Source organism: Theropithecus gelada, chromosome 15, assembly GCF_003255815.1.
Source record: "Theropithecus gelada isolate Dixy chromosome 15, Tgel_1.0, whole genome shotgun sequence".
In the NCBI taxonomy this organism is placed as follows: Eukaryota; Metazoa; Chordata; class Mammalia; order Primates; family Cercopithecidae; genus Theropithecus; species Theropithecus gelada.
In genome coordinates, this window is record NC_037683.1 from 3,923,005 (window position 1) to 3,936,695 (window position 13,691).

Genomic DNA, 13,691 nt, shown 5'->3' on the forward strand with positions numbered 1-13,691 from the left:
GACGGGCGCGGACTCGGCGCAGCGCCGCCGCCACCGCTCGGCCCGCGCCCCGCCCTCCCGGCCCCGCCCGGAGCGCGCCCCCTCGGCCACAGCCGCCTCCGCCCCGCGATCGCCGCCCGCCCGGCCGCCGAGTTGCGAGCGCCCTGCAAACTTGCGAGTTCGCCTCCGCCAGGGGTTCCCGGGAGCCGCGAGGAGGCGGCGTGGGAGGGGGCGGGGCGCGGAGGGAGCGGGGCGGGGGCGGGGGCGGGAGCAGAACTCCCTCCCCGAGCCCGCCACACACTCGCGCGCACACACACACTCGCACGCACAGGGCCCGGAGGAGGCGGAGAGCCGGGCCGGGAGCCCAGCGGCCGGGCCATTGTCTGCGCGGCCACACAAAGCGGCCGGGCGGTGGCCGCGCGGGGACCCCGGCCGGGGCCCGGCAGGCGCAGAGTGGGGCGGGACGGCCGCGGCACCCGTACCTCGCACCCCGCCGCTGCGGACACGTGGGGAAACTGAGGCCCGGGAGTGGCGATGAGCCCCAACGCTAGAGGACGAGCTCCTCGTCCGGGGAAGGTTTCGTCTTCCGGACGCTCCCCCCGGTCCACCCCCCACTTTCACGCCCTGCCCCCACGGAGAGACCCATGAGCCCACCGGGAACGAGGAGGGGCGCGCGCTCCGCCTCCTCATCAACCCGCACTCCTGGACCCCTCTTCAAAGGCACCAGGCTGGGCAGGCGCTGCCCGGAGTTGGACATAGACTTTGTGGCCGGTGGCTATTTTTATACCCCGGGTAGTTCTCTGCCTGACTTTTAAATTCCAGATTTGTTTGAAAACGAAAGGAAGCACTCCTGCCCCGGGACAGCTGGGGCCTCCTCCGCGCCGCGCGCTGCCCGCCGTCTCAGGCGGCTGGAATTCGGGTTTGGGTGTGAGGTACCTGCGCGCCGCCAAGCCCAGCCTTCCTGAGCAGGCGCCGAGGCGCCCGGCCGCGCCCACGCTCCGCGCCCCCACCGCGAGCTTGCTGCCCGCTTAGACCTAAGGGCCCGGGCTGCGAGGCACAGGGGCTGACCAGTCACGCAGGCTACACGTGGTGGCCCGGGTCAGGGGACGCTAATGGGGAGGGAGGTGAGGAGGTGATGACCGCGTGTGGACAGGCATGACACCGCCCAGAGATAACAGCCCAAGACCAGAGAGGTGTCCTGCTGCCTGGGTGCCCCTCAAGTCGGGCCACCTGGAGCTGGATTCCACAAGGGGTCCGATGGCCTGTCCCGGTGGGAGGTCTTGGTTCCACTTGGGACAGGAGTGCCCTGGTTGGGCAGTCCACCCCCAGCACAGCCGGAGGCCAAGGTAGCCCTCTCCTCCTCCCCTTCTGCACTAATGCCTGGGCCCCTACCAAAGGCCACCCTGTCCCCCTTACACACCCTGTCCAACAGACAGCCTGCCCGCCTCCCTCTGGAATGAGGGCCACTGTTGACACCTGGTCCTCACCCACTGTGGTCACAGTCATAACAAACCCACTTCCCCACTGCACATGGCATGCCGGCCCAACCCACTGCCCTTCTAAAACAGTTTCTCCTGCCAGGGAGGGGGCGACAAACATAGGATAGGACCGAGAAAGAGCCCCCATAAGCGCCAGCATACACTGCGCAAGTGCCATGTGCCCAGCCGGTTCCAGGTCTGTCTCTGTCACTGTTTTGGCCCCGTTCTGACTGTACTCAGGTGGAGGGGGGAGGTCCCAGATGGACAAGGCCTGGGCCAGATTGCAGGTCCACTTCCTATCAACCGTGTGGCCTGGCTGGGTCACTTCCCTCCTTGTATCTCAGTTTCCTCATCTGTAAAGTGGAGACAACCACTCCCTCCTCAGACTCACTGAGATGACTAAATGAGATAATACGGAGAGTCGGCCCTCAGGAGGAGGAGCTCGGTTTGACGGTTATTGTGATGATGATGATGATGATGATGATGAAATGAGGCTGAGTTAGGCAGGCCCTTCGCGTATGCTCAGTGCCGGGAGAGCAAGGCCTTGTCCAGCCTTCTGGGATCACTGGTTCTTGAGTCAGGTTTTGGAGGAGGGAGGTTCCGTCAGGCAGCAGCCGCCCAGACAGCAGGGCCGGCCAAGCAGCAGCCTGCGGAGGGAAGGAGCAGCAGGTCGCAGCCGGCAAGTCAAGACACGCCAGGTAGTGGTGGGAAGGCTGGGCTGAAGTGTCTGAGGTCACCTCCCAACAGTGGGCTGCGTGGCACGCTGTACTCCCCACGCCACCCCCATCTCACTCCTTGTCCCCGAAAACTCAAGACTCAGGAGCTGTTGGTGCTTGGAGTCGGGGAGGCACACGCAGACAGATTTCCACGTGGGTTCCTCCTGGGAAGGCTGAAGGTTCCAGAAGCGCCCTCTGTTCCTAAGGAACACCGGAAGGCGTCATCCCCTGCTCTAGAGACCAGGTGGAGAGCGCACGGAGTCCGGAGTCCTGCAGATCTGGGCTCACATCCAACCTCTGTGCCCACAGACGGTGAGTGGCTCTCAGCCCTGCCTTTCTCTTCCATGGGGCAGAGGGACCTGGGTGCTCGGCCGCCGAAAACACACCAGGTCCTTGATGGAAAATGACGATGCCGCTTGTTATTTCTGCGGCCACTATTTTTTATCCTCCCCCTCAGTTTGGAACTTTTTGGTGCAAATGATTCTACACGAAACCTCCCGGGATAGTGGCTGCCCCATATGAAATGGCCAGGTCTGAGCCAGCCATGGAAAAAAACACCCCAGCCATCCCACCATGTGCTGCTACAGCCAAAACTATTTTTATAGTAATATCCATTTATTCACAACCTGTGATCTAAGAAGGTTTTGTTTTCTGTTTTTTTGTTTGGGTCTTTTTTTTTTTTTTTTAATTTCCCTGAAGGATGCTTTTTAAGGTACTTTGGCCTATTTCGTATGCCTGTCTCGGCTCAGTCTTGTAAACAGTCCCGGGAATTGCTTGTTGAATAATATTTTTAAAGGCCGGTGTCTGTGCTGGCTGAGCCTGAGGAAGCTGGCGTCTGGGTGGACTGCTCCCAGAAGTTCCCAGGACACCAACGGGGTGCTAAGCTGCTTCCAGAGGCTCTATGTGGTCCTGAGCTGGTCACTAGCAGGACCTCACGGGGGTTTGGGGAGCTTGGCCTCCAACGAGGCAGGCCAAGGGCTTGGGCACTCCTGGGCAAGGTGGCCCGATCTGTCCCCAAGCACCTCGGCCTAAGGGGACTCTCACCTCCGCTGTGGCTCCTCTGGGGACCAACACCTTTTGTCTGTGGTGACTGATGATGACTGGAGCTGGGAAGTAGAGCCGAAAGCTCAGAGAGGAAGGGGGCCCCCGGCAAGGCCACATGGAACTGGGACTAGGCCCAGGGGTCCCAGCCCCAACCCGCTTTCTCAGTCATAGCTCATCTCTCCATCAGTCTAGAGGGAAACACACAAGCCACTTGTCCACACCCGGGCTCCAGCCTGTTCTGCGGAGTGGAGAGAAAGGGAGAGGAGAGGACAGGAGGGGAGGGAGAGGAAGAGAAGAGGACGCCTCTGGTCCTGGGTCTGGGCCTCTGGTAAAATGTTTGCAGGCCTGCAGGGCAGTCACCATTGACAGCGTCTGCCCTGGTAGCAGTCAGCTGGCTGGCCCTGCACGCCCCAAACCCAAACCAGCACAGGGGAAGAGAAAGGTGAGGTCCTCTGAAGGCCACCTGCCACCTCCGTCATCAGCTGGGGTCTTGCTTCCAGAACTCTGGAGAGCTGAATGGGGGCTTGAACCAAAGAGTTCAGGTGAGTGAGGCTTAAGGGGACAGGAGCTGGTTTGTAAAGAAGAACCAGGACTTCAGGGCAGCTCCAGACAAGAGACAGTGGGTTCCCTCCAGGAGCCACCAAAGAGCCCCACCGAATCCCAGCACCAGCTGTGAGGAGTCGCAGATGCTCAAAGAAGGGTGGGAGCAGTTCTGAAAGTCCGCAGAGGAGGAACCTGAGGTTTCCGAGCTGCCTCCGAGGTGCCAGTCTGCTGCACACTGCCAGGCACCATCCCCTCTAACCCCACCCTGGCTGACCAAGACTCCAGTTTCCCCGTTTCCCAGATGGAAACACTGAGGCCGAGAGCAGCAGTGACTGACTCCAGACCACGCAGTGACTCTGGCACCGCAGTCACCAGACACAGGGCTGAAGTCAGTGGTCAGAACCCCCGGGAAAGCCCCCAGACAACCACTGACCTCCGCCCCCAGCCTCCAATGAGCCGCACCAGCTCCCCGCTTCTCACGGTGCAGGTCGGCTGGCCTGAGCAGCCGGTGCCAGATGAGACCAAAGTCCAGGGGGAAGGGACACAGGTAACAGACTTGGAAAACAGGGTGCTGGGGAAGGTACCAGAAGGAGAAGGCCATAGCCTGGCTCTGCCACCAACTCTTACGTGGCCCTTAGACAAGGGCACTCTCAAGACATCAGTCTCTTCTTCTACAAAATAGAGAAAAGAACCAGCTAATCACAGAAAGAAGAATATGACTACAGGAAAACAGAATGACAACCTGTCTCACAACAGCTAAGGAGGCACACAGAGGCCAATGCTCCCAGCCTGGGGCCAAGCCCAGCCTCCCTGGCTCTGAAGGTGGCACGCCCCTCCCTGACGCCTCTCCACCGTGCACCCCCAGATGCCCATCAGGCGAGGAGATTATGTGTTTTATCGGGGGCATTTATTATCGACACCTTCTCCATACATCTCCCCCTGCACATGTGTGTACATCCAAGGCGGATGGATGTGCGGGAAGGCCCCAAGCCCGGTCCCCCTGATGTAGTCGAGCGGCCCCCATAAAGATAACAGAAAATGATTCATAATATTTATTTGACAGACATGATATGAACCGTAATAGTCTGTTGGGATTAAAAATATCCGTACGTCTCTGTCATCCACCAATGTGGTTTAAATATGATCTATGTGGCCTCTGCGGCGACGGGGAGATGGCAGCGGTTATTGACGGGACCGTAAAGAAGAGCCGTTTTGCATTGAAGGATGAGGAACCGAGCCCAGGAGTTTGCCTAATGCCCCTTGGTGCTTGCATCAAAAGAAACTGTACTTTAAAAAGCGGCTCCCTCTGCCCCCACGCTGCCAGCAAGTTGGGGGGGCAGACGCAGCCCGGCACACGTTGTTCCACTCATTGGCTCGTGGAGGGCCTGGTGTGGCTCCAGGCTGCAGCTCAGGGTCCGATGAGGCTGCCATCCTCCCCGAGGAGGCCTCAGGACAGCCACGTGTGGCTAGGTCCCTGAAGGCCTGGGCCCCCGCCCCCTCTCCGTCTCCGTCAGCCTGCTCCCAGCCTCTCCTGGCCTAAAAAGGCGGCACCCCCTGCCCCCAACCCTGGCACTCCCAGCTTAAAAACTCTTTCATGCTGCCCACTGCCCTTGGGATAAAGTCCAAACTCCTGAGCAAAACTCACCAGGCCCTCCCTCCCTCCCTTCCCTTCGTCATCTCCCTCCTGCCCGCCCGCACCGAGCTCTTCCCACAAGAGCCCCCCAGGCTAGCACAGGAGAGACTGCTGTTGCAGGCCGTCCACACCTGGCCACTCTGCATTCCTTGCTGCCTAAGCTCCAATGTGGCCCTCAGCAGTTTGCCCATCTCCACCCCCAGCCCCCAACACACACACACACACACACACACACACACACACACACACACTCTCCCTGGGCTGGCTTCTCTGCACCCCACAGCAACCTGCGTGTGCCTCTAGCCCTCGGCTGGTCGTGTCTTCCCAGGGTCAGAGCTTGCTGAGGGCAGGAACTGGGAGTTCCAGTCTCCGCCTTCCCCACTAGGCACAGCTGTAGGATCAAAATGTTCACAGACACTGTTTTCAAGGGGCCCAGCTCGGCCGCCAGGTCAGTGGCTTCTCTCCAAGTCCTAGTGGGCCACCAGGGTACCTGTTGACATCTCAGTCCTTCTGTACTTAGAAAAAATGATCTTCCCTACCAGGGCGTCGGTTTACCTATCAGGAAATGAATCTGCGGCCCCAGGGATGAAGGCCCCTTGAAGGCTTAGGGGCATTTACCCACGAGGGAACCTGGCAGGCTTTGCTGTAGGAAGCACCAAAGACAACATGAGAAGACCTCTGCTGGATGGAGAGGGTGGGCAGCACTTTTAAAATGTTTTTTCTTTCCCCCGAAGTTTAGAATGGGGGGGACACTTTTCACCCCACCCATATCACTGCCCCACCAGCTCCTGCCCTGCCAGCCCCCAGCTCCGAGCCCCCAGCAGACAGCCACCACACTCCCTGAGGGGCAGTCCAGGCCAGAGGCTGATGAATCGCCAGCTCCTGGTGACAACTGGCCTTTGTTTCTCCCACTAAGGAGGGTCCCCAAGGAAGGAGCCGCTTGAGCTGAGATGCAGGGAGGGGAGGGGCTGCCCTGGAAATGAGATCACCCAGGAGGAGTATGGCCAGCCGCCTGCAGCCCTCCAGCGCCAGGGGTCTGCAGCGTGGCCCCAGCGCCACTCCTTGGGGTGGAGGCACAACTGTCGTAGGCAGGTCGTTGGCTGGACTGAAGGAGCATCTCTGAGGAGCCAAAAGAAGCATCTGTGCCTGCTTTCTAAGCTGTAGGCCTGGCCCCATTCTCCCGGGCCCCTGCCTGCCGTGTTCCCAGCCTCCTGCTTCATTTGCAGGGCTGGCCACTGGAGCACCTATGTGTGGGGCTCTCACCAGACCCTCCGCCTCCCACCCAAGACTCCAGGGACTTGCTATCTTCCTGCTGGGGCCTCCCTTGGGCAGCAGATCCGTGGATTTCAGGCTCCCCTGCTTCCCCCGCAGAGCCTGCTGGACCCCTGCATGCAGCAGGCACTCTCAGAGTGGGCTGGCTGACGTCACCCTGTCCTCACCTCCTTCCCATCATCACTGTCCCTTCCTGCCCAGGGGTGACAGAGGCCTAGAAAAGGCAAAGGGAGATCGGACCAGGAGGCCTTGGGTCCCATGCCCTGGACAACTGCCCAGGGCCAGTGGGCTTTAAAAGGGTTTAATTATCAGGCCTTTTCCCAGAATCCCCTGAACATGGAAAGGGGATGTCAGATGGGGGTGCCATGCCCTGCTTGAAGCCACTTGGGGGCCGCAGAGCCTGCCCCACTAGGCCCCTGCCCTGAGGCACCCACTAGATTCCACAGAGTTGCAGACCACCCAACCCTGGAAGTAACCACAGGGCCCCAGCCCCATGTCTCTGGCCTGCAATGCTGAAGCTCAGGGCTATAGGAACAGCTGAGGGCTCTACACGCCCAGGAAAGGAAGCCAGCATCCCCCAGGTTCCCCCTGCCCTGCCAGCAGCCAAGGGAGGGACTGGCCTCCGTCTGATTTCTGCATCCCGGGGTCAGCTGACTTCATTTTGCTTTGTGGCACAGTTGCTGTTTGAAGTTCTGCTGTTGTGACTGGGGATATTTAATGTTTGAGAAAAAAAATGTGGTGTTTTCCAGGTTAATCGCACCTGTGTATCCATGGTAGACCCTGCTAGGTGGTGGGAGAGGGCATCTTGGACTTTGAAGGGCCCAGGGGTCAGAGCTATCTGATCTCGAGTCCCCCCTGGGCCAACGGGCGAGACCCCAGGCCTCAGTTTCTCCCTCTGAAAGGGCTGACCCTGCAGCACCCTCGTGTGACTTGAATGAGATGTCTGGACAGTCACCAGCCCCGGCCAGCCCTACATGGGCACTCAATAAACATCCTAGTGAATGGAATCATCAGACCGGCCAGGGTGAGGCTCTCCAAGGCATGTTCCATCAGGGAACATCTCAGCCCTGTGGCCCATGGTCAGGCTCAGCAGGGAGTCCAGCAGTTGTGCGAAAGGCAAGCTTGCCCGTGGCCAGGCCCCAGCCTTCACTAATTTAAGCATGGCCAAAAACTTCCAGATTGGCTTGGCATTGATAGACTTGTCCCTCATCTTCTGGGTGGGTCCAGGGCCGTTTTGGCCAAGTCCATCCACGGATGGGATGACGGGTCGCTACCCGGAGCCCATGGGCACGGAGCTGCCTGAAGGGTTCTTCACCATGAGCTGCACCTGGCTGGGTTGGACCCTGGATCTCAGCTCTTAAGAAGTTCTACACTCAGAAAGGCAGGAGGGGAACAGAAGTGCCTCCCAGCAGGGCCCCAGGGCCATTCTGAGCTGGCTGGGGTGGGTATGGATTCCTGCTGTGAGCTGGCTGGGGGGGTATGGATTCCTGATGTGAGGGGGCTGGGGGGGTATGGATTCCTGATGTGAGGGGGCTGGGGGGGTATGGATTCCTGCTGTGAGCTGGCTGAGGGCAGTATAGATTCCTGCTGTGAGCTGGCTGGGGGGCTATGGATTCCTGCTGTGAGCTGGCTGGTGGGGGTATGGACTCCGGCTGTGAGCTGGCTGAGGGCAGTGTGGATTCCTGCTGTCAGAGTGACCACATGGACACTGGAAGAGAGGAGAGCTCTCGCCTCACCAAGCCCACACCTTGTCACAACTCAGCAGAGAGGAAGAGCCAAGAGATCCTAGGGGAAGCGGGCTGTCCGTCACAAGGTGGTTAGCCCCTGCAACTGGCAGTGCCAAGGAGCTGGCCACCAGGCTGGCCTCAAGAGCCCCCGACACACAGCAGTCCAGCCACGGGTCCTCTCCGCTCTCCAGGTTCAGAGAAACATTAGCCAAGCAGGCACACTCTTACTCTGACATCGTGGGCGGGGTCACTTTGTGGGCTTCGGAGCCTGTGAGGTGCCTGGATCCGTGCAGCCTGTCTGCGGGCTGACCACGGTGCAGGCTGTCTACTCCCCCAAAATGGGTGCCCAAAATAATACATTGCTTAGTGAAAACAAAAGGCAGTTAACACTGCACACAAAAGGATGCCAGTTATAAATGTATACACAGAAATCTGGAAGGAAAACACCTCCCACCCTCCCACTGGTGAACGTTAATGGAGCGATGGGGGCTTCACACTCTCCTTTGTATTTTGCCTCCTTCTCTCAAGGAGTCTTTATTACTTTTATAATCAGAAAAAAAGTAGGGTTAGCAAGAAAGTCCCGTCTGAAATCCATCTGGAACCTAACTCCTAGAGCCTGCAGCCAACCCCAGCTGGCCGTATCGCCCTATCTCGGAAGCCCATCTGCAGAAACCCCCTGCCATGTCACCCCATGTGACATCCTGGAAGCCAGTAACCGTGTATCTAGAAGCCTCTCTTCTCCTCCCGAAGCAACCCCCGTGCCCATGCCCTCCTCATCACAGGGGGTTCCCAGCCACCCCTCCCCCAGGCAGGCTGCACTCCATCACTGTCATTCTGGAAACACCCCGTGTCAGCTTTGCACCGATAAGAACATGCTCACCCTTCCCCATCCTGCTGCAAGGATCCTTGTCTGGTCTGCCCACCCTGTCACTGGGTGGATGAGATTAATAATACACCTCATTTCAGAAGCACAGAAGGTTGCATCTAAATGGCCAAAATATTTGGACCACAGCACGACAAGTGAGCTCATTTTGGTGGTTTTAGAAGCTGATGCAGAAACCGCTTGGCTCTTGTTCAGAGACGTCTCTTTCCAACACAGCCGACTGGCTGGGCTGCTCCGGACCCCAGCACCCCGCCAATGCCACGCAGGCTTTGCAGCACCTCCTGTGGGCGACGGGAGGGAAGAGGAGGGAAACACAGGCCAGAGGAGGGGAACAGGGCAGAGGAGGGGAACACCGGGAAGCACCAGGTGAAGCACCGGTGTCCAACACAGATTCTGGGTGCCAACCTATGGCTGCCACAGTGACCAGACACTCACAGAGCAGGAGATGAGGGACCAGAGCCGCCTTCTGTCCAGGTGTTGAGGCGGCAGGTCCAAGGAGAGAAGGGCGGGCATGGGGCCAGGTGGGCAGCGGAAGGGCACTGGCAGGGTGTGGGGTCACAGGTGCTTTGAGTGCTCAGTGGGGAGCCTCTCGGAGGTTGGGGTGGCCCAGGTTTGGAAGGGCCTTGATCCCCAGGCTGAGGGGCTGCTGAAAGGGGGCTCTGAGCCCAGAGGGACCTGCACTTGGGTGGCGCGTCCCAGTGTGGCCACCTGAGGCGCTTCATTCCCCAGCAGAGATGGTGCTGTTATTGGCTCTATTTTGCTGAGAGGGGGCTGACTTGCTTCCCGCTGCTGTGCTGCTGGGGCCTGGGAAGCCGCCGGGGCTGGCTCCAAGAGGGCAAAGCTACCCTGACCTCCTCAGGGGAGGAGCTGGGGAGCTGCCACACACACCCACCCCAACACCCTCCAGGCCAGTTCAGCTGCTGGGGCCACGGCGCCCTGCACCCCGAGAAGAGCCAGGGGCCTCACCCTGCCCCAACTGCCTTCCAGAGGACCCGAGAGCAATGCAGAGCCCTTGCCCTGGGCAAGACTCGGATGCCTAAGACCCCCCTAACCGCCTTGGATGTCTTCTCTTCCCCCGACCCCGCCCCTCCCCGCAGTTTTGCACATGGGAACTCTGAGGCTCCAGAAGAAGGGAGGGGCTTGCCCATGCCACCCCGTGTGCAGGGCCTCGCAGCCTTTCCAAGTTTCAGAAGCTTCCAGCAGTCTCTGGAGCCCAGGGAGGCTGCCGCCCAGCCCTTGACTCTGCTTTGGAGCAGGGATTAGTGCCTGTGGGGGGTCCACACCGCCTGCCTCAAGCCTGCTGTCCTCAGGAAGCCCTGGAGCTGCTTTGTCAGGGAGCCACTCGACAGGAGCCCTGGGGAGCAAAGGACTAACAGGATTTCTCAGCCTTGCCACGCCTGTGATTACCCCCTTTGGCGTCTGAAGAGGAATTAGCACGAGTCGCCTCCCCAGGCCTGGACCACCAGCCTGAGCTGCTCTGAATAGTTTCTCTTTTTACAGTCAGCCTTGCTCCTAGCTAAGCTAGATTTCAGTCCGGCAGGCGAAGGTGCTGAACAGACGGCCCGGCCAGACGGTGCTCCCCACACTGCTGGGGGCCGTGCTATGGTGCAGAACCAGTGGGGCCTGCTAAGCACTTCAGGTTAAATCCGCATCCAGGAGGCCCAAGATGAGCGCCGTGGTAGCACCCTCCTTCCTTCCAGATTCGGTGGCAGGGCCTTCCATAAAGGCTGCTGTCAGCATCAGGAGGCAGGTCAGGTGTCCTGTGTACCTGCCGAACGTCCTTGCTATGTTGGGTGAACGAAGCCCTCAGAGGATGCTGCTGACTTGGAACGAGTCTGTTATCCCTTTCAGGTGGACCCTCTCACCGGTGTGCTGGGTCTGCTGGGTCCTGGCAGGCGGTGCCCACAATGCTGGGACTGCCCCCCAGCGCGCTCTCAGGCCTTTGTGTGGGGCTGCCAGTGTGTCCTGGGAAGAGATCCATGCTGTAGCTACCTCCGAGGGGACTGAGACTGGTCCCCACTGGCCTCAGGTAACTTTTGGCTTCTCCCCTGTGAAATGGAACTCAGAGGGCAAGGCCTCCATGCCTCAGTTACCAGCACTCTCCAGGGTATGCCAAGATGGGTTAGAGCCCCATGTGATAAGGGAATTGTGGTTTGGCCCATGGGAGTGGGCAGATCTGGGCTCCACCACCTCCTGGCTGTGTCCTGGGACAAGTCTCAGCCCTGAGCCTCAGCTTCCTCACCTGTAAAATGGGCACCCGTAGTGGCACCCCCTGGGGAGTTGTAGGGCCAAAAAGCAGGGCTCAGTGCACATCTACGGCAAATCATGTACTTTTGCTTTAATAAAATTAGAATTTGACTGTGGGAAGAGGGGAAGAGAACTCCCAGACACGCCCCAGATTTCATCTGTGTGGCCAAGGAAGGAGGCCGACTCTTCTCCTTCGAGCTATGTGTCCCGGACCTCTGAGCCAGCCTCCCCGGCCTGTGCCTTTGCCAGGGCCTCTTTAGGAGAAGGCACTCCTTCTGACAGCAGAGGGCCCAGCCCTGGGCCCAGCCAGCAGCTCCAGCGAGAACAAGCAGACACCAGCACCACTTCCATGTTAGCCTCGAGCCAACTTTCTAGATGCTTACCAAGAGCTGCCCCTGCCACTGGGAAGCCACAGCTCTTGGCAGCAGTGAGACCTGTCCTGCACGTTCCATGCTTCCGTAGATGAGTCATGTGCCCATGAGCCTGGGCAAGGCTCTCAGCACCTCCAAATCCCCTTTCCTCATCTGTATAATGGGGCAATAAAGTCTCTGCAAGGACCAGAGTGAGGAGGAGACCAAAGCACTGTGGGTTGTGCTGCCACTGTGATTACCAAGTGCCAGCCTAGAGGAGGAGGAGACAAAGATTCGCAAGTGAAGAGAAGGACGGGACTCGTGCCAGCCATGAGGACCAAGACTGCTAGTTCATGCAGGAAGAAACAGAGGTCCAGAGAGAGGAATAGACTCTGGCACCACGTGGGTTGGACCAGCAGCCTGGAGCAATGGCACAACGGGTGTGACAAGACAGGGCTAGCTGGTCATGCCACAGCAGCAGAGAATGAATGGACAGAGAGGGTCAGGCTGCAGGCAGGCTTGGGGCAGGCAGTATAGATCCCCCACAGGCACTAATCCCTGCTCCAAAGAGGAGTCAGGAATTGTTGGAAACTTCTGAGGCTGGGAAGGGCTGCTGAGAGGAGGCTGGTGAGGTCTGAGACGTTGGGGTGGAGGGAGCCCAAGGGAAATGGGGTTTGTACAGGAATCCGTGATATGACCCAGTGCTCCCATAGCAGGCCAGCACTGCAAGAATTCACCCGATCATGGGCCTATTTCTGCCCTAGTGCCTGGAAATGATACCACATACGTGGCCTCTGGATCTAGCCTGCCCTCTCCAAAAATAGGGAATAAAATTGCAATTGAAAAATGACCGTGCATGTCAACATGTGTGGGATGCAGCTAAAGCAGTGTTTAGAGGGAACTTTATAGCATTAAATGCTTATATTAGAAAAGAAGAAAGATCTAAAATCAATGACCTAAGGTTTCACCTTAAGATGACTTTAAAAAAAAAAAAAAAAAGAGACTGGATAAACTGGCTCATTCCTGTAATCCCAACACTTTGGGAGGCACAGGAGGGAAAATCACCTGAGACCAGGATTTTGAAACCAGCCTGGGTAACATAGTGAGACCCTGTCTCTAAGAAACTTTTTAAAAATTAGCCAGGCATGGTAGTATGCACCTGAACTCCCAGCTACTTGGGAGGCTGAGGTGGGAGGATCATTTGAGCTCAGGAATTAAAGGTTGCAATGAGCTATCATCGTGCCACTGTACTCTAGCCTGGGCGACAGAGTGAAACCCTGTCTCAAAAAACAAACAAAAAAAAAAGTAGTAAACTAAGTCAGAAGTGAGTAGAAGGAAGGAAATCATAAAGATAAGAGCAAAAAAAAATCAATAAAATACAAATAGACCATTGAGAAAGTTGACAAAGGCAAAAACTGGTTCTTTGAAAATAACAAAATTGATTAACCCTTAGTTAGAATGGTCAAGGAAAAAAGAAAGAGTAAAAAAATCATCATTTCCAGGAATGAAAAAGTGATTGTCATCACAGACCCTATAAACATTAATAAGATATGTGGGAATACTAAAAACAACTTTGTGCCAAAAACATGACAATGTAGAGGAAATTCTACTATTTCTTGAAAAAGACAACTTACCAAAACCGACACAAAAAGGAACAGAAGATATGATCAGCCCTATAGCAATTAAAGAAATTGAATTTGTTGTCAGAAACCTTCCCAAAAGAAAACTCCAGGCCCAGATGGTTTCACTGGTGAATTCTATCAATCATTCAAGTCTTTTATTAAATATTTAAGAAAAACATATTTTAAAAATGTAATAA